Below are 23,457 nucleotides of genomic sequence, written 5' to 3'. Positions count from 1 at the left end.
TGTTGTTTACCATGTGAAAGCATCTGTACTTGTGTTGAAGCAGATATCTCAGACATGTAGAAGTGTCTTTAAATTGGCCGCCTTTTAAAGTAGATCTGAGTGGTCAGGAATCCTGCCTGCTCTCTTCTTGCAGTCCCGAAGTAAATAATGACTTTTTTCTGCATAGATGAAACAGTACAGTAAACACCGTTATCTGCCAAGCCCGTCAAGGCCAGCCGTGACTATAACCACGGGAGCCAGACTCTCAGAATACCCCCAGGTAGGCACTCCTGCCAACGCTCAGATAAGGAAAGGTCATTTTGGCAATGCGTCCAGTCAATAATGATCTATTAATGCAAATGGGTCATTGTGGGAGGTCAGGTGTGACCACCTTTTTAATCGGCTGTATTGTCATGGGATCCCCTGAACGGAGAAAAAAAAAATAGTTCTGGATCCCAGTGTCTGTGAGTTCACATTTCTTTAGGTTTCCCAATCTGACTCGGGTCATGAAGGGCTTGGCAATTATTTGGTGAGGGGAAAAGCAAGCATCACACAACGAGGAAACTCAGAAATGGGAAGTGCACTGAGGTTCCCAAGACGTGCCTCCAGAAGTACTGATCCAACTGGGTTCTCGCCAGCAGCCAGGAGAACGCTATATTTGCTGTGAGAGACAATTACTCTCTCCTCCATGTCAGCTTGGCACAGCTGGTCAGTGCTGTAATTGTAATATATCTGTCAAAAATGTTCTGTATCTAGGACTGGATGTCAGATAATTGGGAGGTAATGAATGCATTTGTGTTGGTAATTTTGCCTGTGACATTTAATCAGTTCCTTCACCAGATCAGTCCAAGCAGAGGCTAATCCAATTATAACCGGAGCACCTTATACCTAAAGCAAAAATCCACCCAGTTTTCTCTCCTTTAAGGCAGAGCTGTGCTGAAAAGAACGTCTAATAACAAATGCCACGCAAGAACTTAATGTGCCCATGCATACCCTGTATATAGGTCTCTGAAAATAGCATATATGATTGAGGCACTGTTTCAGGACACACAGTGCAGAGATCCCAATACATCAGAGTGTCTAAGTCTAAGTCTAAGTCACATTTCTAAGTCTAAACGAGTCTAAAACAGCTGACATCCATTGCTTATGTTCTTGTTGGCTTACTGTAATACCAGAATCATCTTTACCTTCACACTAAAACTATCTTCTGGCAGAGTATGTTTGAAGCCTCGGGGGAAAAATAGCTATTTGCAAGGATTTGTCAGGGTCAATAGGTGTCGTGCCTCCTTACAGCAGTAATCTGCACCTTGACGCTTTTTTATCTGACCAACTTTCTTTTCCAGCTTTGAATATTAAGTTCCATCTGTGAAAAGGGTGATGCAGAATTCTAAAGTGTTTCCAGATATATTCTACATCATTACTGGATTTCATCACCCAGAAAGAAAAAGTTAATAAAGGTGAAACTGTTCCGATGGCTTATGTTTTTTAAAGGGGAGATGACCTTAACCTGTCTTACTTTATCCGTGCACAGAGAATGTCTCATTTATATGTTAACCCTTTACACTCAGAGGAGCAGGCAGACTTTCCAGGTTCGTATCATACTGTACTTTTAATAATAATTTATTATTATTATTATTATTATTATTACTGTACAACTGAATGGCTTTTCTGGTCGGTCCTACTTAACTCGTATTTCTGTGCTTTGAAGAGCATCTCTGTACCTCTTGAGTAATTACAGGCTCCTGCCCCATGACATGCCAACAAGTGCAATTAAAAGTGAGAACAGTATTTTTCTGTTACCTTCTACATCACCTAATCCAGGAAGAGGAGGTCTGCTGGGCGTGTGTATTGTGTGATTAACCTAGCTGGAAAAGAGTATTCCTGTCTATCCCTACAGGGCAGGATCGGATTGCTCTTTCAAATCTTTGGAAGATTCTTTCTGAAGGGCTTTAAAGTTGTTGTTATTTTCCCTAGTTTTTTCCAGTGCAGTCTGGTTTTGAAGTGTGTATATGCTAATTAAGAGAAGACTGTAAGTTTCATATGCTCATATCTTACACAGCATGAAAGAACCTCAGCATCAAAAACATAGAAAACATATTACAAAATATTACATTTACATTTATAGCATTTATCATACACAACAATCCAGAGAAATGTAAAGTTCTTTAGCTGTGTACGTAAAGCATTCTTAGTTCATTCTTAGAGGGATGATGGGTGAAGCTGAGCTGAAGTTCGAATATCGAAGGGCAAAAGATACAGATCAGGTTTTCACCATTCAGAAACGTCTTTGAAGCTAAAACTCAAGACGGTAATAATAACACCATTCCTGTTTAAAAACCACAAGTTCTATAAAACAAAAAATGTTAGCCATGCAAATATGACTGGGAGTGACACTGATATTTATAAACAGCACAGGCGTCAATGAAAGTGTTAGAAACCTGTTCCAGAATTTGATAAACACCACTAGCATTCAGCAACAACAAACTTTACAAGCTTACTGTAACTTTGCCCCTGTTGAAAAAGCTAAAGTCTAGTAGTACTAAAAGAAGGCCTAGCTATTTTCACCAACACCTGACATAGTGCTTAAAGACTAAAAACTCAAGACTGGAATTTGCTGTGGTATTGCTGCGGTTGTTTTCGTTCTTGTGAAATTCACCACGAAATGTCCTGAAGCCCAGCAGTGTTCACGCGCTCACCACAAATGAAGTGCACCACTGATGAAGCATTAGTCATAGCAGCAAAGACTAGATTAGTCTAGTGAAGCGTGGTGTAAACAGACTCGGGCCTACTGCATGGGTCTAATTGGATCCGCATTTAGCTCCAAGGTGACAGACTGGTATTAGGGCTGCGGCACAGCTGGTAATGTGTTGGGAGAAGTCGCCCTTTAAGAAGCACAGGAGAGCGTGAGTGGTGCCCTGTGCACACAGCGAGTTCGTTTCCTCGGAGGAAAGAAGCATGGAGCACGCCTGACTGCGCTCCACCGCTAATTGCCAGGATGGTTGACTTTACTCTGCCGATCCGTCCCTTCGGTCTGGGTCCACCGAGATCGTTTTTTTATTTCAGGGGTGACAAACTCGGCTCCTGGGGGCCAGGAGTGTGTGTGTAGCACAGCACAGCGTATTCCCAGCGTCCCTACGCCCCATTACACTCATCAGATAAGTGTTACGATGGACGTGATGAGCTGCAGCAGGGCAAACACTGAGATGGTGATGGGGCCAACTGGACTCTGACCAGGACAAAAGGGGGAAAAAAAGAGTTTCAGCCAAACATCACCTTGAATACGGGCTGAAATGAAAATGGGTGAATGGGCTGAAATGGGTGCTTACTGGAGTGATGGTAGTCAGTGTATGGGATTAGGTTAAAGAAATGAAATACAGTACCACCAAAACATACAGGTGATGGTCACCGTCCATGTTCACTGAGGACTGATCCGCACAGTCCCAGCAGAACTGTGTATTGGGGTGTGTGTGTGCTTCTGGGTGGAGGTACATTTGGGTGTGTGTAGCCGGGTACCTGGATGTGTGGCCTTCATAGCTCACAACATGAGCACCTGCCATTGCCGGTTTCCCTTCTTGTACGTTTCGGAAATGAAAAAGCTCACAAACGGGAGGGGGGGAATAAATAAAAAAATAATAAAAAATCGGACGACACAATGATGGTGCATGCGGTCACCATGGTTACAGAGTGGATGTGAAGAGCTCGCAGGGGTCCTGGAGGCCGGTCTGTGTGGGGTGAGTCACCGCATCCGGTAAAGCACTGAGGTAGATCCTCCATTCTGGATCTGCTCACCGGATCAGACTGGGCCGTAAACACGGATGTCGTGGTAATCTACAAGTTGAAAGGAATCTTGAGTCTTAGTGCTCCTCCACTGAACTTCTGACATCTGTCCTTTATCACTCATACAAAACATGTCATCATCGTTAGAATTGCGATTGCGATCATTAAAATTATATAAAAGATCGGGCGGCCTGCACCAATAGGATGGCTCCAGGATGGTACACAGTACCCAAATCCCACTGAGAGGAGTCTCTCCCAGAGCAAGGAGCCTAATGAAATGACACAGTGTTAAGAGTTGGACCTGGGATGGTGCATGGGGGGGGGGGGGGGGGGTATAAGAGAGAGAGATAGCAGGGCGTACGTCCCCCAAGCGTCCCATGGGAAGGACAGATTAGTGGCCGGGAGAGGCCCGAGGTCTCAGTGCCAACCACGAGGGACGAGGGAGAAATGGAGCGGCCTTATCACAGAGACAAAAGAAAAGCTCCATCAGAGGCCGGGGTCTCATGGATATTCATCCCCCCATTACTCTCTGCTTGTTTCTCCTCTACTCTGTCCTGTGTTGAATATTTTAATCCTCCGTTTCAGACATTCCAGACTGAAGCACAACTGTCTATCCACTGCTACTCAAATGGCAGTTCCAGAAATATCACCCTAGGTCAGTCATTCCCACATGGAAGAATGAACCGAAAGATCCATCAATACCAAGATTTTCTCTCTTGGTATACGTCCTTTGATGGGGTGCATGATGAGATAAAGGATACACACCATGAAAGGATTGGTAATGAAATTCCAGGTTCCAGCCCATCAGGTTCCAGCCCATCTAACTTGTGTGATGTTGTATCCAAATCATACTTTGTCTTTTTAAAAAGTTGCCTGTTTTTTTCAGGCTGACAAACTGTGACCTGTAATAACATGTGGAACCAAGAATCTGAGGTCACCTGTAGTGTCAGCCATGACAGCCTGAATCACTCCTCTCTACATCACTCCTCTCTGAGTCACTCTTCTATGAGTCACTCCTCTCTGCATCACTCCTTTCCACATCACTCCTCTCTGAGTCACTCCTCTCTGCGTGATTTCTCTCCGTATACATCACCTGTTTTTGCCCCACGACTGTTTTGAGGTCTGAAAACACTGCAGTTATTTTTGAGAAAATCTAAAAGGCTTTGAATCTACATTTATGGGGTATGCAAGAGATTTCATGGGGCAAACTTGTCATGGTTGGAGACTTATAATGAGCTGATGTGATGGGTCTGTAGCTCAGCTCTATAGTCCAAGGCTTTGGCCCAATCAGCAGTTTTACTTTGGAGTGATTGTTGGGAGGAAAACAGATAGACACACACTGAAAGGTGCTGCACCATATAAACTTTGTTAGATTTTGCCTCTGGTTTAGTACAGTATCCAACAAGGTGTTGACAAAGGAAAAAAATATGTTGGAAATTTTAGTAACAGAATGGTGTCTCTCCGGGAGCAGAGGAAGCAATGTTTACCTGAGACAGGTGTCCTTTTAAAATGAGACTTGGAAGATTGTCATGAACTCTTCAGGAGTTTCCAAGAAAAGAACAAGTCAAAAAAATTTGCATGAAATATAGCCACTAGTGTGCGTATACACTTTCTCCCAGTACAAAGAACAACATATCTTTTCCAGTTTGAACTCAGTTTGAAACTCAATTTTTTTTACTGAGTTCATTTACAGGTTGATATTTAACCCAGTCTGTATATTAGCTCTGGGATAAATGGCAAAACTTTTATAAATTACGTCATTATCGATAGGAGACATGCTTTAAAAGATGAAAAATATAAGCATTTGCCTGCAGAAACAGCAAGACAAAAAGAATCAGTATCAAAATGTCAGCCTTTTTTTTTAATGTGGTCTGTAATGTGAACCTTTACTAATCATACACACCTACTAATGACCTTTCATACAATGCTATTTGTATGAAGTACATATGCAAATTGGCAGGTGTTTGGTTAAAGCACAAAAGTGTAAAGTCATTATTAAAGCTCTAAATTTCTCTTAATTTAAAAGGGGTACAGCGATTGTTTCTCATCATGTCAACATAATGGCCTGGTAAAACCTTGTTTTATAGTATCCCATTGCTTCCATAAATGAGTTCAGTTAGTAGTCGAACATGGTGTCAGAGAGAGAGAGAGAATTCCTCAAGATAGATATAGCACATGCAAAAAAAAATAAAAAATGATGTAAGCTGTTGTCTCCTTGGCAGTGTCTGCACACACAGCCGAGAGTGAAGGACTCCATTACCGGTAATAGTCCGTGTTTGCTCTTGCTGTCGAGGAAATCAGTGCGGCTAATTCACCTTGGCGCATCACAGCAACCAGGGGGCCTCCGTGTCAGCCGGGCAGAGGACGACATCATCTGATTTTACATGGCCGGCTACGCTCGATGACACGCCAGAACCACTGCTGCGAAAACCCTGTGAAATCGCAAGACAGATATTCAGTGGATGAGACCAGGAACAGTATTAAAGCATGACACCATGGGTTCGTGGATCGCTGGTTTGGTGCGTGAGCACATACTTTCTCACGCACCTGAAAACTGACAGGGGGCGGGGCCAGGAACTGTGACGTCACTGCACAGAGAAGTGATGGGAATAACAGTGTCAGCCACACACCGTGGAGGTGGCCTAGGGAACCCGGGTCACAAAAAGTGTAAAATTTGGATCGGAAAAAATCTAAAATATAATTTCATTTCACATGTATGCAATTTGTTTAGCAGCTCTTATTCATCATTACTCATAATTAGCTTCTCGTATTGCCAGACGTAATGTCTGTTATTTATATTGTAAACATTGTACAAGGTGACGCCATATTACAACAAATATCACAATGCTGTGTTTGTGCTTTAGAACGTAAAACAGCATAAGTGAACCAATAAAATCACGTTGAACGTAACATCACCACGTAGAGCTCATCCTGTCGAGTTAACAAAATTCCTCTGGAAACGTAAGGCACTGTATATGTCTACATATGAGTTAAGACAAGACCAAGTGTAGCCAAAGCCTCCACTGGAAATGGTCATTTTAAGAGAAAATATAAATTTTTCATCAAAAATGTTCATCATTTATATACGGACCCCTCTGATAAAGCCTTGCTCACCCTTTGGCCACCCCTTGAAACAAAGTCTGTCTCCGCCACTGAGACCAGTCCGTCGATCCTCTGAGGAGACTCCTCCCTCAAGCACTTCGCTGTCGGCTAAATGGGATTCGTGGTAATTGATTATGCATTTAACATTGACAGGACCAGCGAAATCACAAACGTCAATGCAAGTCTTTGAAAAAATTGAACGAGCGAATAAATCTAGAATTATTGCGCTATCTTTAATTGTTACTGATCCTAAACAACAATATGACCTTTAAAGAATGGTTGTTTACCTTTGTTTATTCAGGGCCTTTTCCTCCTGTGCAAAATACCAATTAATTGAGGTTTTTTTCCCTTGACAAACCTCCATTGCCAAGTTAAACAAAAAAAACACAAGACAAGTTTTTTTTTTTTCAGCTTAGACACGGGTTTTCCTATTCCATGTCATCGTGTATGGGAAGAGATGGGCACCCAGGGTCTTTCCTCATGCCCTCTTCCTGTGTTGCGGCTACACTGCGCATACATCAGCGCTTGGGATGTTCCTCAGGAGGCTGACAGTGGTGCGAGATACTGCAGCCCTCAAATGTTCCTCATTCTCCTGCAGCCATATTCAAGCAGCGTTGCGTTTCTGTGCTATCACCAGAGTGCTTGGCGTTATTGCTGATAAGAACCATGTTTGAATTGATGGGGAGAAATGACGTTAGTGTGGGAGTTGGAGGCAATATGAACACGTAGAAGCTGAAACCTCTGTTCTTTTCCCAGCCTCTTCAGCTCAGATCTAAACATTAACTACCATAAGATAATAAGAGCTAGCATAAAACTTTAGCAACTTCCTTCCACTCTGAAAATGAAAAACAGTATACGTGCAGACACGCCCAGACGGCAAGCTAGTCAATGTTAGGCAGGTAACTTCATTTATAAGAAACAAACCTTAACAGGCTTTTTATTGGGCTGACACGTTTAAAGGGGACTAATGTTCAGTCATCAAAACATCTGATTGATCTTGGTAACGGTTTGATTGGTTGTTTTTCCAGCATCATGAACCGGGATCAATTCCATTTGCTGTCGTTATAGAGACACACAGGAGCCCAAAGGAAAGAGACCAGCATACAAATGGCTTAGATTTATCGGCAAGGAACAATCTAGCCAGAGATGAAGAACAAAGAACCAAAAAGACCACTTAAATTAATAATGTCTCCAGCAGGTCCATTTCTAATTCTTTTGCGCCTTCTGTATCTTTGTACCGCAGCCTGTTCTATGAAACCTCAGACAGAGCTTAAAGTGATATTTTCCCCAGATAACATTCATATCAAGGGTCTTATGCTCCTTGCAGGAAGGCTTCTTCTGTAAACCAGTGTCTGAAGATCTTTTAACTCCTGTCCGCCTCTGGTTTGCTTCTATCCTGACATCCCTGTGGTAACGAAAACCACAAGTTCAAGACAAAATTCAATAAACACATGTTTTATAGTAACAGTTGTATTTTTTTAACTAAATTTTCAGGTATTAAATGACTAATACCAGAAGGACTGATACATAGTTTCTCGCCTGAGTGCCATTTTCATGCAGTGCACACGAGGCCAGGTGATGTAAATGTGGAGGTGACCAGGTGCCTCTGAGGAGTCTGAAATTGAGTGCAGCTATCCAGCGATTGCAGTGGCATCCACCCTGAAGCAGAAATATATGAAACGTTCAATATGAGCAGAATGCCAACTAATATGTCTGAATTTAATTCTCATAGCCTTTAACCATCTGAGCTCTAAAACATTTAACTGGCAGCATGAAATATAAAAAGCAGAAAGTAGAATATATAACAACACCAAAGTGTATCTATAAGCGTTCCTCTGCCATTGTAAAACCTTTGAGAAGCAAGGATTAGATCTCATCCATGTCTCTGCACTGCCAGAGTCATGGTGAGACAGTAGTAGTGTTCAGAAGGGTTGTCACCATACCAGGAAACAGTGTGCATGCTTCTAAGAAACCAAACAATGTGTTTTGTTAACTAGGTAAAATAATTCTGGGACCGAGGGGCAAGACTGTTCATGAACCTCAAACATGTAACTTCTGATTCACTGCATGACAAACTCCAGCTTCAGGTGCAGGGTCAGGGTTCACAGTGCTTGTTTTCCGGAATGATCCGTCAACCAGAAAATCCAAAGAGAGAAAGAGGAAGAGAGAGCGAGGCACAGGGTGAATGAATGTCCCATCATGAGGCTAAAAGCTTTTGATGGTAATGTCATCATGCCATCTTTAATGTATTATTATGTTGTCTTAGGCAATTACCTTAATAATGACCAGGGAGTTTTCTGTATGCAGTGTGATGAATCGGTATCCGTGACTTCTGTATCTAAGATATTTCTTTGCTACTAAAGAACCTGACAACACGATGAGTAATAGCTGCAGTGCCTTTTACCACATTTACATTCACATTTACCTCTGGGCCTATTCATCACGCTGTATACACAGGAGAAGCAAAGCCATTCATTAGGTATTTGAAACCAGCTTGGCTACAGACAAATGTGTTGCTAATGGTTTTAGTGTGCTCATGCAGCGAAGGTTGGTTTTATTTTATCCATTCAGACATGCATTAGATACACCCCCAGACTGTCTGCGCACCATTCACTTAGAAATGCACCGGAAGCTCTGCTGTAGACTGACGCTCTGATGTAGACTGACGCTCTGATGTAGACCGAGTGTATCTTTGAAGCAGCGATCCTGCCTCATCTGTTTGAACGTCTTTTCTCTTCACTGTCTTAGGTGATCATGAACGTCAAGCAGTGAGAGGAAGGGACATGTCCCAGATTGAGCCTCACACTCACTTAAACACTGACAGAGACATAAACACACACAGCAGAGGACAAGCGGACAAGTTTGTCTGAGGCTCGCCTGGTTGGTCAGGCAGCGGTTTTCGCTGTTACTTTAGATCCATCAAAGCAAGTTCTTGACTTAGGGTAGTCGCTATTTTAATCATCAAATGACTAGAAGAGCCATGCTCCCGTTACAATTAAAGAAATGTCATTTTGATGTTACATTTTCTTTTTGTTTTTTGTATACGTAATTGCTTGAAAAACAAGTGCCACATTTCTGCCTCAAACCGATGTCGCATTTGTTAATGTCTTGATGAGTGTTCCGCATATCCATAATAAGGTTAATGATTTAACATTGAAGATTTAACTCAGAAGTATTTGCCTCTAAACAAGTAGAAAAGAATGATACCTGCAAGATTCTGGTCAGTCAGCCATCAATGATATAACACACTGCACACTTGTGGGTGTATATAAAGTTATAGAGTATTGATAACAACACGAGAGGCCTTTGAAGCAAGCTGAATCTCCATTGCCTCTAAATGATAAAATAACATAGATAGATAGATAGATAGATAGATAGATAGATAGATAGATAGAGAGAGAGAGAGAGAGAGAGAGAGAGAGAGAGAGAGACTGTCCAGTTCTTTTTATGCTGCCTCTTTCCAAAGTAATTGATTTGAAAAATCTATTTCTGGTGATGGCGAACAGTGCTGACCCAGATAATATTTTACAGGAAAGTCAAGTAATTACTTGTTGTTTTCGGATAACAAACAAACTCAATTTCTCTGTCAGCATCACCACCCCAAACGTCCTTATCAGAAGATCCATGTGTCTATTTATGTCTATTCTTCATGTAGTCCTTTAATAGGCTGACAAAGAAAAACTTGTAAACATATTTGTGTTTTCATTACGTTTCAAAGTTTTTTGGAGGAAACATTACGTTAATAGTTTTATTCCAGTTCTGATCATATGAGTTTGGTTTCTTGCTCATTTGTTAGATTCAGTTAAATGATTAAATTTCTGTAATGTTGTGTAATTTGTTTAATGTTAATCTGAAATTCCATCATGCTCACCAAACACATTTGAAAACCCATCGGATGGTGAAATGCAAGTCTGGAAAATTGTTTCGGCAACACTTTGAGCAACGCAGAATGGATGGATGTCAGGGCAGGACCTGTTTTTATCAAATGTTGTGACTTTGAACACTGCTTTGTTTAATGTACTTGTATATGAAGCATATTTCCCATGTTTAAGTGTTTAGTGAAGTTTCCTAGAGGAAAAACATTAAAAGGAAAAGGTCATTTGTTTTTTGCCATTAAGTTTGTTATTATTTAATTCTCATTTAATGTTGAACCTGTTTAAGATTAATGTCTTCTTCATACATCAGTTCAGTTTATTATTATCATCATTGGAAAAGGAGCTGAAATTAAAATGTGGGACACAGGGATTAAACAGTAATTCTCTCTGTTGTCTCAGGTCTTTGAACATTCCCTTGTACAGACGTGGGTGTAAGTCGCACGTTAATGAAAGCAACCATAACCACTGACTCGTGTAATCCTGATAGCAGGGAAAGGACTTCCTTAGGGTTCAACCAGTGTCGGTTTAGCTAAATGTCTGCATAATCCTTGTCATGGCCCCGAGACCGCACATCACAAGAACACCACTGTCTCAGACAGACAGAACACTGATATTTTTCACGAGTTTCTCCTCAGTCCTCATCCTCTCTGACGAGCCCATCTTTAAAACATGTAACCTCAGAGAAGAACTGAAGTATTTAAAACTTAAACTCAATTTGAGTAAAATAGGTCATGAATCAGACATATGCAGCGTCCGCTATATTAGCACTTATCTAGATTTCATTTTTATCTAGTTTCCTGCGAATGTACTTATTTACACATAATACTGCAGCTACAGTTCAGTAGGCTGTGGTGGGTTATGCTTTACTGTGACTAGACATTACTGCAGAGAGCTTCTGCTGAAGCAGTATTAAACTCCTCCATCCACCAAAGCTGTGGTGCAGTTCAAACACACTTCCCAATCCCTGCAGATGGGAATAGGCCCTGCCGTTCAGAAGCCTCTAATAAAAATATATGCAGGGGTGACTCTCCTCAGCACAGTGTGCAGAGAGGCGGCCAGCCAGCAGGCCAAACAGAACAGACTAATGGAGCTAAATGAATTTGCCCGGGTCCTCCCCATCATTTACTCTCAGGTATGGAATGGGACGCTTGTGCTAAATCGTACTCGATTGCTTTGGTCTGAGCATGGTGCTGGGTGGGTGAATGCTTGAAAGCATAAAAAGGGAAGAGATAGGCAGGGTTCATCTGCTGTAGCAGTCAGACTTTGCTTCAGAGAATTTACAGTATCTCTCTTCAAGACCTAAACATTACCTCCCAGCTATTGATCTCGTGAGGACACTGATCACACACCTGAACGAACTCTCTAGTTCACATCAGTCCCCTATAGATCAGTCCAGTTCAGCTTGCCGGGTGACTTGACGTCGACACTCGCCTTGACTTCTGATTTCTAACAACGTGGAGTGTGCCGAGTTCATTGGCTCCTCCCCTCGCCCACCCTGAGCACCCGCTGGATGGCGTCACACCCCCTGGATGGCGTCACATGACTCGCAAGGCTTCTCACACAGCAACGACGGCTAACCAGGGATCCTCGGGTAACACGGTGTCCCTGAGCTGCCGTTGCTGGGTTAATCCACGCAGCCTTTGTGAGTGAGTAATGAAGTCAGCACTCCACACCCCGAGTGGCAAACCTCAGGGAAGGCAGGCACAAAAACTGTAAAGTTAAATACTTTCCCTTCTACATGCATGAGTATACACAATATTTCAATACAATATAAAATATTTACAACATATTTATATTAATATGAATCTGTCCTGAAGGGTTTAATGCATTCATTCAACCTGATTGAATACCTATTTCTGTTTACTAAAAGAGGAACAGAACTGTCATATCCTGATCGACACCCAGTGAGATATGAGAAGACACAAAAACGCCTCCACGAGCACCAATCACATTTCACAATCACGCTGTGCACCTCCCACTGTTCCCTTAAGCCCCGCCCATCTCAGCCCCCGTCACCTCACACTGGCCTGCCAGCCAGACTACGCTAAACCTGTAATCTTCCAAGTTGTGTCCAATGTTTGTTTCCTTTCTCGTCCTTTGCTGTGCCTGTTTATTTTAAATGTGTAAACACTTGTTTACTGCTTACACGGCTGCCTCGCAATATGTCACAAGAGCTTTTCAGTCATGTAAATATCGTGTATTATTCTTCACTGCTGAATTTCTAACAATTTGTTGCCCAGGACCTGATGAACATTGACACCTTTATGGCCAGCTATGGCATTTTCCTGAGCCAAGAGAAATTTCTGCCAGATTTACTTCCTTGTACTTTGAGAAAGAGTTGGGCTAAGGCAGCCTGATTTCATCCCAGGGATTAAGAACAGTATCACTATAGCTGTTTGTCTATCCTGTTACCTGACCATGCCTGATAGAAAGGCTCCAGTGAATTTAGAGAAAGAGTCCTGGAAGCCTCTTAACTATAAAACCAACACTTTAGTTAAAGGAGAGACAGCTCCCAAGCGAACAGAATTGCAATTCAAAGGGGTGATAGATGAGTTTGTGGCAAAACACATCTGTGAGCAAAAGTATAAAAAGGCTTTGGGGTATGCTATCAAGCCTGCCTCTCGTAAAGAATACGCCATCTTTGGGAGTCTGAGTCCTCACAACAGGAGAAGCAGAATTCAAAATGAACTGAAAAGTGCAAAAAGCAAAGAGCTTCAGCTTCAGACTCTCGGAAAACATGCAAGAGGCTTCAGAGGACATTAGACGTGAAACCTGCTGACAGCGAGTGAGACATGGACCACCTTAACTTACGGCAATCGCTGCTCTCTCTCCTCATGACGGGGGCGTCACACAGAGGGTGAGAATACTCTGGCCCACACTGGACTGCATCCAGATTTGGCTGATATATGTGCCAACTCAGTGTCAGACACGTCTGATAACTCTTTCCCTCAGAAACGCCTGGAAGGGGCAATACATTAGCTAATAATTCGAAACCTTCCACTGTTATTTAGGCACAAAGGCACTCGCTCACAAGCTCTGGTAGACAATGAGGTGAGAAATTACAAAGATGACGTCAAGGAAGATAAGTTAGAAATGGGACACACCACCTTAGATACCAACACCTTGGATAAAATATCCAAGGAATTCAGCCATCTCCGAGAATTCATTGATCTTATGCAAATGAACAAACAACTGTATTTGCTGCACCCTAAGGATGCTATCACTATAGCAAGCCAAGTGTTTAATGAGGAGCTAGTCGATAAAGTACTGGAAGGTTTGTGTGATAAGAGTACAAACATTGATCAAGGTTAGCTTAATTTTGCCCACAATATCTCCAGAGAACAGAAACGATATTCACATGTCATTGTTGTAGGGTTGTGCTCAAAAAGCACATAATATTCCTCCAAAGGTCTCCATATAGCTGAGTGGGTTGATTTCCAGTGTAATTGGTATATTCTCTCCTAGTAATCTTCAGTAATGTGAATCCTTTGCTCATTTCTCTTTAATACATGCTGGATTTTCAGACTTTGCCTGATGGAACCCCTAATATGATGTACAAATTTCTTTCTTACATGTCTCCAAATTGATACGCAACAGCTCCGGACCCCTCTCTTTGGGCGTGTGTTCATGTCGTCTGCGTCGGGTTATGTATGTATGTATTTCCGTGGGTGTGGTTGTGTGTGTGTGTGCGTGTTCGTCTGTCTCACCTGTGGCTCGTCTCGTGATCACTGGGCATTGTGTAGTTCGTCTATTTAATGTGCGTTCACGCAGTGTCTCGTGCTCGTCTTTGTCGCAAGCCCAGGTCTGTTTTGTGTCTGACATTTCGTGTAAAGAGTTATACGTTTGTTGATTGATGTGCGGTATTTTGCGCTGCCTGTTCTGTGTAGAATAAACGCTGTGTGTCTGCAACGCAATTGCCTCATCGTGCCTGCCTCCCAGCGTTACACAAATTACATGCAAAAAAGCAACATGTAATCTTTGTTTTTTCTAATTATTTAGCCACAATTTGAATAAAATGGTGACAGACGTAAAGATATATAATATATAGTAAAGAGGTCATTTTGTTCTACACCATAAAAAGTTCCTTTATCTAAAAATGTGGAATAGTTTTTAAGGCCATTTCCAGCCCAGGAGCAAAATGTATTGTCAAAGAGCCATATGTATACCATCCAAACATGAATTTAGCAAACCACACAAGTTTCCTGCAAGTTTCAATCTAGTAGGCTATTTAACTCCTGGATTATTCTAAAGCATTAATATTATTCCACAGATTTCTGTCTGCAAGACAAGAAAGACCCCAGTGCTGAGAGGCAAACGTGCTATAACACCAAGCCACCGTGTTGCCCGGTTGTTGGACTACATCAGAAGACAGGAGGTCTTACCTGAGATGCAAGATTCCGTTCTGCTATTTTGTTTGTAATTGTATTGTGTTATATCTTTTATATACTTTGTATGTTTTTGTATTTTTCCTTGCCACAAGAACCTTGATGTTAGCTTATACCATTCAGAAATCTGCTGCATGGCTGCTTCCACTGGAAGGGACCAGAAAAGAGAAAGGACATTTATTATTAAACTGGTAGGACATTTATTTTGTTAAATTCAACTCTACAGTGCAAATTCAAATAAGGGCTGGCATTCCATCTAGACAAATCTAACGTTATTCTAGAATTTAAGAGACTATAACTTAATTTAAATAATTCTGAGATTTCCTTAGCCAGAGAAACCCTACAATATTTGGTTGGTCGTGCCTCTCAATGCAGTGTGCTTTTCTTACTCATGTGATTAGGTGAGTTAGAGTTACAGGTAATCTCATAGGTCTTCTAGAATGTTCCGGTTGTGTCCAGAGAGCATCGCAGATATTTCAAGAAAAGTTGAGTGGGTGTTGATAAGTGTGCGAGCAAATCACATCTATTCCTTTTATGCTTACATTTTGTCTTTTCCACTAACTCAATGGTTTAGTTGTCAGAAGGAGCAGAGAGACCACACAGCCTTGTGTGCTGCTGTCCAGAGGGAAAAAAATAATTTATATGCATCTATTCATTTTAATGTAGGCTCGTGGTCCCTCCAATATCCAAATTTACAGACGAATGCTACCTCCAACATTTAAGCTTATTAAAACTGCTTTTAATCTAGATTGGGTAATGTGATTAATAAGATGTAATGTCATTTTGATATTGCCTTGTCTATGTCTTTCTCTGATAAGGCCTGTCTGGTAATAATTAATCAGGTATCAACTCTATTCTTTGTGCCAGTGCAGATGTATATTTTTTTTTCTTAGAATTTTTTATACACTAATAGGTCTATAATTACCACAATGCAATTATTTTTGGGGGTATGAGTGAAAAACTGCTACTCTCAAGGAAAGACCCAGTTACTAACGTTCAACAAAGTTGTAGTCATTTATTTACTTTTGGTCTAGATGTTTATTAATAGCAGTTCCTCCTTCGTTATTTCTGCGATGACTTTCAAATTTGCTCATTTGAGACAGCAGGTCAATAGAAGACAGAAGGTACCTCAATTTAAAAATCTATATTAATCTGTGGTTGAGTATATTGTGTTTTAGAAAACATTTCAAAGCTCTAATAGATTTTCTCAAGTGTATACTATATTTTACTTGACACTGGGTTTCTTATCTTTCAAATGTTATTCATTGCTTGTTTTCATAGTTTGTATGGGAGTATCATTGACTTCATCTACTTCATTGTACTGTTGCTTTAGAAGCATCTTTCTTTCTTTTATTTATTTATGTACTTATTGTATCAACCTGAAGCTCCTCCTTACCCCTATCCTACTTAGTGCCAATATGTTTGCTCTGTAATTGCTTAAATGTATCACATCACTGCTTCAAGAGTATCATGAAACTCAGGTGGTATTACATCACCATTAATATTCAATTCAAGTTTTAATTTCAGCCTTTAATCTGTCCTTGGCTTGGACATTTATCTGAGTTCAGTCTCCGCATTGTAAAGCTTGACTATTTATTCATCTTGATGGTCATATAAACAGGACTGTTTACTATAGATGAAGAAATGTATTCTAAATTAGATGTCGTGGGGAAAGAAATAATGAGTATAATCAGTATATATCTGTTTGATGGATACATTTCCCTCCATGTATCTATTACACCCAGTTCCTTAGTCAATGCATTTATCTTCTCATTAAGTTGTTTTCATTCTGATTGCCCCTTAGAACAGTCTAGTGGTGGCATTAGATGTCTTCATACCCAACCACAGATTAAAATCATTTTTTACTATGGATTAAAATCTTCTGCTTATGTTTTCATAAATTCAAAAAACATCTCAAGCCAAAATTCCAGCCAATACCTGGAGAAACACACATTCAAGGCACTCTTTATCTCCAATCTCAGATACATGCTCAGAATTCAGTGTCTTATGCAGTAATATCACTACTCCTCTTATATGACCTGATCTGCAGGAAGATGAAAATGCCTGTTTAAAATCCAATATATTTAATTTAGTGTGCTTTTAATCTGTATGGTGTTAGCAGTTATTTATCTTTTTAAAAATTTACATTAAATCCTTCCGCTCTTAATTGGACAGAGTAGCCAGCTAAAAGTAGCTTTCCTTATACATATAAGGATATTTCCTTATCCTTATTTGGATTTACATGTTCAAACAAATGTTCACCATCAGTAAGATGCCTTTAAGAACCAAAACAAAAGCACAAATAGAAACTGTTTCACTGATGAATTCATAAACATGAGACGAAAAATCTATTTCACCATAATGTATTTGTTTGAAGTCCTAGGCAGAGGTGTCCTCTATGTCCCTAATAAGACCTTCTCAAGATCATTAGAGAGGATACGTTGTGACACATGGCACCTTAATTTTCCATCCCTTTGTCATGACATCATCTGCTAAGTTATGAAATGAGATTTCTGTTTGAATCTAGTCAATGTAACAATCGAGTTACACCTCACCTGCTGTCTTTGTCAGTCTCAATTCTACAAACACTGTACAGGCCACCTGAGCGCAATATACTCGAGGAACATTGAGATGAGGAGAGACGAGCCTTTCCAGAGATCCATCCTGGGCCAGCCACCTCCTGACTAACCAGATATGATGGAGGATCAACCCATTGCCCTGACTAACCAGTGTGTAAGAAGGATAAACCCACTACCCTGGACCCTCTCACCGCCCTGAATTCTCCTCTGCTATGACTAACATTACCAACCATCAAGACGTTTAGGACTGAACAGGAATTACATAAAAAAACTCATGTATATAAATACACACCAAGATGGACTTTATTAATTCCTCACATCTTTTCTTTGTTTTTCTCTCTTTAAATTGTTGTCATGGTGACCAGCGTCAGGCAGAGGAGGATGGGTCCCCCACCCCCCCGAGTCTTGGTTCCTCTCAAGGTTTCTTCCTCATGCTCTTAGGGAGTTTTTTCTTGCCACTGTCGCCCTTGGCTTGCACACTGGGGGGCTTGGACTCGGACACTTGTAAAGCTGCTTTGTGAAAACAACACTATATAAATAAAATTTGATTGATTGATTGATTGAGTATTCCAACATGGTTCCCCTTCCTCCATTTTGCATGGCTTTGCACCACATGCCGGAGAATCTTGTCTGAAAGGCTTCAACGTTTCCTTGTAGCTTGTTTTAGCTCTGCTGAAAGCTTCATCTCGTGGCTGTCAGCCAACTTTATGCCGAGTCATCCACTGCGGTTGTTCCATCGGTGTGTCTGGAGGTCTCCTGATTTCGACAGAGAGCTCTCTCTCTTCGGCACGTCCTGTATCACCTCCTCCACTCGTATTTCTCTCTAAGCCATGCAAGACAGAGTCTGCAGGTGAATTTAGCAATTTAACCTTTTGCACATCTGCGTGTGGTTTTTCACCCTTCAAATGTCCTTGGATCATAATCAATGTCTGGATTGATCTGTTTGTCCCTCCTGGTAAAACCCTTTCTTTTGCCAAGCCGCACGAAGTAGCATCTTCCATCCTGAAGACAAGGAGCTCCAGTTCGATGTATCTCAGGTGTTTCTCCTCTGGCGTCTGCGCTCTGAGGGAGTGATGTGCACTTTCAATCTGAAGGTTAGCATCAAGTAGGTAAAGGTTTTATGCCAGTAGTTTTGCACAAAGGATTTAGTTGACAGGACTCTTTTTGCGTTTCCTTCGGGGACCCTGTATATTCTGTTATTTTCACGTTCAGTGACACTCTTGGTCTGCTATTTTAGCTTGAAGCCGCACTTGAGTTTCCACATTTCAACTGAACCGTCATCCATATCCTGAATTCTTTTGTTCTCTTTCGCAAGCGTGAAAAGCCTCAGCCTCCTGTTTATACTGTCTTCTCCTTAAAGTCCATAAGCTGATTTTTGTTGTCTTGATACAAATCTCTTAGTTCTTGAAGAATTATTCCTAAATTGACAGTGTCCTCTTGTTTCTGTGGTTCATCAGGAGAGACACAGTCACTTTCATACTTTACTGAGACTCGTCTTTACCGGTTTTATCATTCCATTTTAAATGGCTCAAAATTTCAACTTTTTTATAGTTTAAAGTTTCAAAAGTTTTATTGAGTAGACGGAAAGAGATTTGGGACAGCACGCCACCAAGACTCTCACCCAAAGTTTGCAACCAAAAAAACTTCAGACATGGCTGCTGTTTTAATCATGTCTACGGATTGCAATGAAACTGTATATTTGTGTAAGGAAAACATACTGGTTGTATGTCTAACGAACATTGTGTGGACACTGTTTGGTAATTTGTTCTACAGTATACAGACCAAACCAAGGACGAGTCTAGATGATTTTAACACGTAGTGCTCCAGTCACTTGTGCCCTAAGGTACCTGTTGAGTTATGGAAGCACAGTGAGACCTTGAGAAGGTATTTTCAAGTCCTGAACGATGAAGAGTTCTTGGATACTTTCAAGCTGGACATCTGATCCATCTAATCGGTTTATTATCAAGCATTAGGGAGTTGCAATGGATGTGATGGAAAATGGCAGAATCTGTGGTGTGCAGTGGCTCCCCAAGACTGGTTTGGAGAACCTATGCCCTAGACTACACAGTCAGAGGAACTTTAATGGGCCACTGTGGTCTCCAGAACACACATGCGGGTTGACCAGAAATTACAGCCATTCTTGTCCCACCATGAACCACATAATGGACGCTGAATGAGTGTGAAGACCAATTTGAACTCCTAATTCAAAACAGTGTGAAAGTTCATTTCTCTATTAAGGGACAATGGGAAGGTTTCAGTGCTGACTGCATTATTGGCATATTGACAGTCGCTCTAGTAATTATGCATGTGGCAGTTATCGTCCTGCAGTGATGGCTCTGGTATTAGTCCATACAATTCCCCTCCGGCTCTATTTGGGAGCAGATGAGTTTGTTTCCACGCCCAAACGGAGTCAGGCTAATAGTGTAACATTAGTGTATTGGTGCATTAATGCGGCTGAGCCTGGTTTAGTCTCTCTGCCATCATCAATACACTAATGAAGGCTAGAATAATGAGAACATCGAGGTGAAATATCTCAACACCCCGAAAGTGATGCTGACCTTAGGCTGACATCCACACACTCGCTCCTGTCTGAGATTCTGGTTCCCTCCTCCAATTTGTTCTTCTTGTTTCTCCCTGTGTCTGGAAGCAGAGTGCACACGTCTCAGAGGACGTTTGTTCATCTGAAGCAACAAGGAACGAGGACACCTCAGCAGGCTTGGTGGAGATTAATCCAGGTCGGGACTGCATTAGGCAAACAGCAGGCAGACTCTGCCGGTAAATGTCAGGTGTTCCACCAGCCAACGGGCTCAGGTTGCGACTCCGAGCTTGTGTCCAGTACAGTGAGACGGGCCGTCTAGGTCAGCCGTTTTATCGAGTTCCGTCTGACTTACCGCAGATTGAATTCAAGGCCACACCTTGGAAAGAGGTGCGCTACAGTGAATGTCACATCACAGATCTTCAGTGTAAACGCAATCACTATGATGGTTCTTTCTGCCAGAGTTGAATGCTTACACCAGTGCCAATTAAGAGTGTCTCAAGAGCTAAATGTGAAAGTGGAGGAGAATGAGGGACACTGGGCCAAGGTGAACGTGGTGACTTATCTCACTTATCTACACATCAGAAATCAATGATGGGCAGCCATGTCTATTGTCAGGAATATAAACAAGGAACAAAAAATAGCTCTGTGACGGCAAAATAAAAATAATCTCTTCTGCTTTAAGGCATTTTATCAGGAGGGTGCTGTCAAAGGCCGAAGGAATGACACAAACAGGTAAACACTGAGATAAATATTTAAAGTGGGAAAATGCCTGAAATCACAATCAGCACATTTGAACAGTCTTATCATCCTCAACAATGGTACAAACATGTTGGTAGCCGTGACAAAAGGCCTGAATTTCAATGACTATAATGTCAAAAGTACAGAAAACACAGAACACAGATATGCTTTTTAAAATGTCACTTTATGAACACGTGATGTAATTTATCTATGGCTATGGGCAGCTTAATGTGTTTTTCTTCGTAAATTTCAGTAATGTTGCAAAATAATAATGTAATAAAAATAATGACTTCATATAAGTTCACATCGTATAAAACTAAGGCATGTTTATCCACATGAAAGACTCCCAGTACTGCCCTGTTAGCTTTGAAGCTGAGATTTGCCCTTTTAGTTTTTTTGTCTTTTTGTAACAATTATTGTTCACTTTCATTCCTTCAACGTCATTGGTCACGTCAGCCCACTGTTACGGCAACACTAACGCCACGCAGCAGGTACCTCACTTTCACTTTTTTCATTTGTGAAAGGAGATGGACCTGATAGTGTGCCTTCCTAAATCATTTACTTTATCTCCCTTGAACAGAAAACACATTCACGGGCACACACACACACACACACACACACACACACACACACACACACACACACACTGGCACACATACAAAAACGGAAAACGCAAAATTCAATTCACTAGGTTGTGGGGGTGGGGGTTACCAAATAAAGAGTGCAGCAACACAATATCTGTTCAGGAGAGCAGGTTATTTTCATAGGAGCTGTCGGAGATGTTTATTAAAAGCGTTTGTGACAGGCATGGGGACTAAATTGGGAGAGCAAGCACAGTGGTGAGTGTGGGAGCAGAGAGCTGCACTAGCCCCCGCTCACGGGCCGACACGCTAGTCCCACGCTGGGCACGCTAGTCCCACGCTAGTCCCACGCTAGTCCCACGCTAGTCCCACGCTGGGCACGCTGCCCACCCTCCGGCTTCTGGCTTTGTTGTGTGTAGCCACTGGACACTTCCTGTTGGCTAGACAATATCTTTCAAAACTTACTATGTTTTTTAATCCCCAAGTAACCTGCTGCTTTGAATCCATTTGAATCCTATTTGAATTCAACTTTAACACTGTCCAGTAGGAGATATTTAAAATGATTTTAAAATGATTTATAATATTACAAATATACTATATATATATATATATATATATATATATATATATATATATATATATATATATATATATATATATATAGCAGCTCATTATAACATTATACAATCACTATACAATAGGTCTGACCCCCTTTTGCCTTCAGAACCTCATTAATTCTTCTTAGCACGCATTCAATAAGGTCCTGGAAACGTTTCTCAGAGATCGTGGCCCATATCGACATGACAGAATTATACAGTTGTTGCAAATTCGTGGGCAGCACATCCATGATGTGAATCTCCAAAGCTGCTCTAATAGATTGACTTCTAGTGACTGTGGATGGCATTTGAGTACAGGGAACTGTAATTTTCAAGAAAACAGTCTGATCATTTGAGCTTTGTGACATGATATGTAATTCTGCAGGAGTGGTCATCAGACGATGGGTACAGTGTGGTCATAAAGAAATGGACATGATCAGCGTACTCAGATCAACTGTGAAACTGACACGATGATCAGTGGTAGTAAGGGGCCCAAAGTTAGCTAAGAAAATGTCACCTTGTCACACCTCCTACATCCCATACTGGTAAGATCCCCACAACTACAACTCCCAGAATTCAGTCACCAATCAAAGGACCTTCCTCCTGTCTAGATACTCACTCCCTATTGATTCATTGTGCAGTATTTACATTATTCCCATTAGTGCATACAGAGAGTTTCTGACATTCTGATTTCTACCTGTTTTATGTTATTGGATGTTCTGCTATTTACCTGCCAGAGAGTTTGACTACTCTGGTTTTGACTATATGACAGTGTTTGACTACTCTGGTTTTGACTATATTACCTTGTGTTTGACTACTCTGGTTTTGACTATATGACTGTGTTTGACTACTCTGGTTTTGACTATATGACTGTGTTTGACTACTCTGGTTTTGACTATATGACTGTGTTTAACTACTCTGGTTTTGACTATATGACTGTGTTTGACTACTCTGGTTTTGACTATATGACTGTGTTTGACTACTCTGGTTTTGACTATATGACTGTGTTTGACTACTCTGGTTTTGACTATATGACACTGTTTGACTACTCTGGTTTTGACTATATGACCATGTGTTTGACTACTCTGGTTTTGACTATATGACAGTGTTTGACTACTCTGGTTTTGACTATATGACTGTGTTTGACTACTCTGGTTTTGACTATATGACACTGTTTGACTACTCTGGTTTTGACTATATGACCATGTGTTTGACTACTCTGGTTTTGACTATATGACTGTGTTTGACTACTCTGGTTTTGACTATATGACTGTTTGACTACTCTCACGTCTCTTTTGGTTGCTGT

The 23,457-nt window shown here is 41.2% G+C and overlaps 2 long non-coding RNA genes across 6 annotated transcripts; one reads left to right on the top strand and one right to left on the bottom strand.

The window, feature by feature from the left end:
- Positions 1–5,601: 5,601 nt before the first annotated feature.
- LOC143523241 (uncharacterized) lies at positions 5,602–15,355 on the bottom strand. 4 transcript variants are annotated; one of them, XR_013133252.1, is made up of 7 exons: positions 15,116–15,355; positions 8,898–8,968; positions 8,371–8,517; positions 7,146–8,263; positions 6,871–6,966; positions 6,304–6,398; positions 5,602–6,188 (listed from the first exon to the last, which is right to left on the bottom strand). It is a non-coding gene; the product is annotated as an uncharacterized LOC143523241 (long non-coding RNA). The 4 variants fall into 4 exon arrangements; XR_013133251.1 differs by lacking the exon at positions 15,116–15,355 and adding an exon at positions 14,306–14,542; XR_013133249.1 differs by lacking the exons at positions 8,898–8,968; positions 15,116–15,355 and adding an exon at positions 14,306–14,540.
- On the top strand, positions 14,484–15,311 carry LOC143523242 (uncharacterized). 2 transcript variants are annotated; one of them, XR_013133253.1, is made up of 3 exons: positions 14,484–14,535; positions 15,004–15,108; positions 15,214–15,311. It is a non-coding gene; the product is annotated as an uncharacterized LOC143523242 (long non-coding RNA). The 2 variants fall into 2 exon arrangements; XR_013133254.1 differs by having other exon boundaries at positions 15,004–15,149; positions 15,242–15,311.
- Positions 15,356–23,457: the final 8,102 nt, after the last annotated feature.

This window comes from Brachyhypopomus gauderio, chromosome 9 (assembly GCF_052324685.1).
Source record: "Brachyhypopomus gauderio isolate BG-103 chromosome 9, BGAUD_0.2, whole genome shotgun sequence".
Taxonomy (NCBI): Eukaryota; Metazoa; Chordata; class Actinopteri; order Gymnotiformes; family Hypopomidae; genus Brachyhypopomus; species Brachyhypopomus gauderio.
Note: the sequence above shows the minus strand (reverse complement) of the source record. Positions and strands in the feature narration are given on the sequence as shown.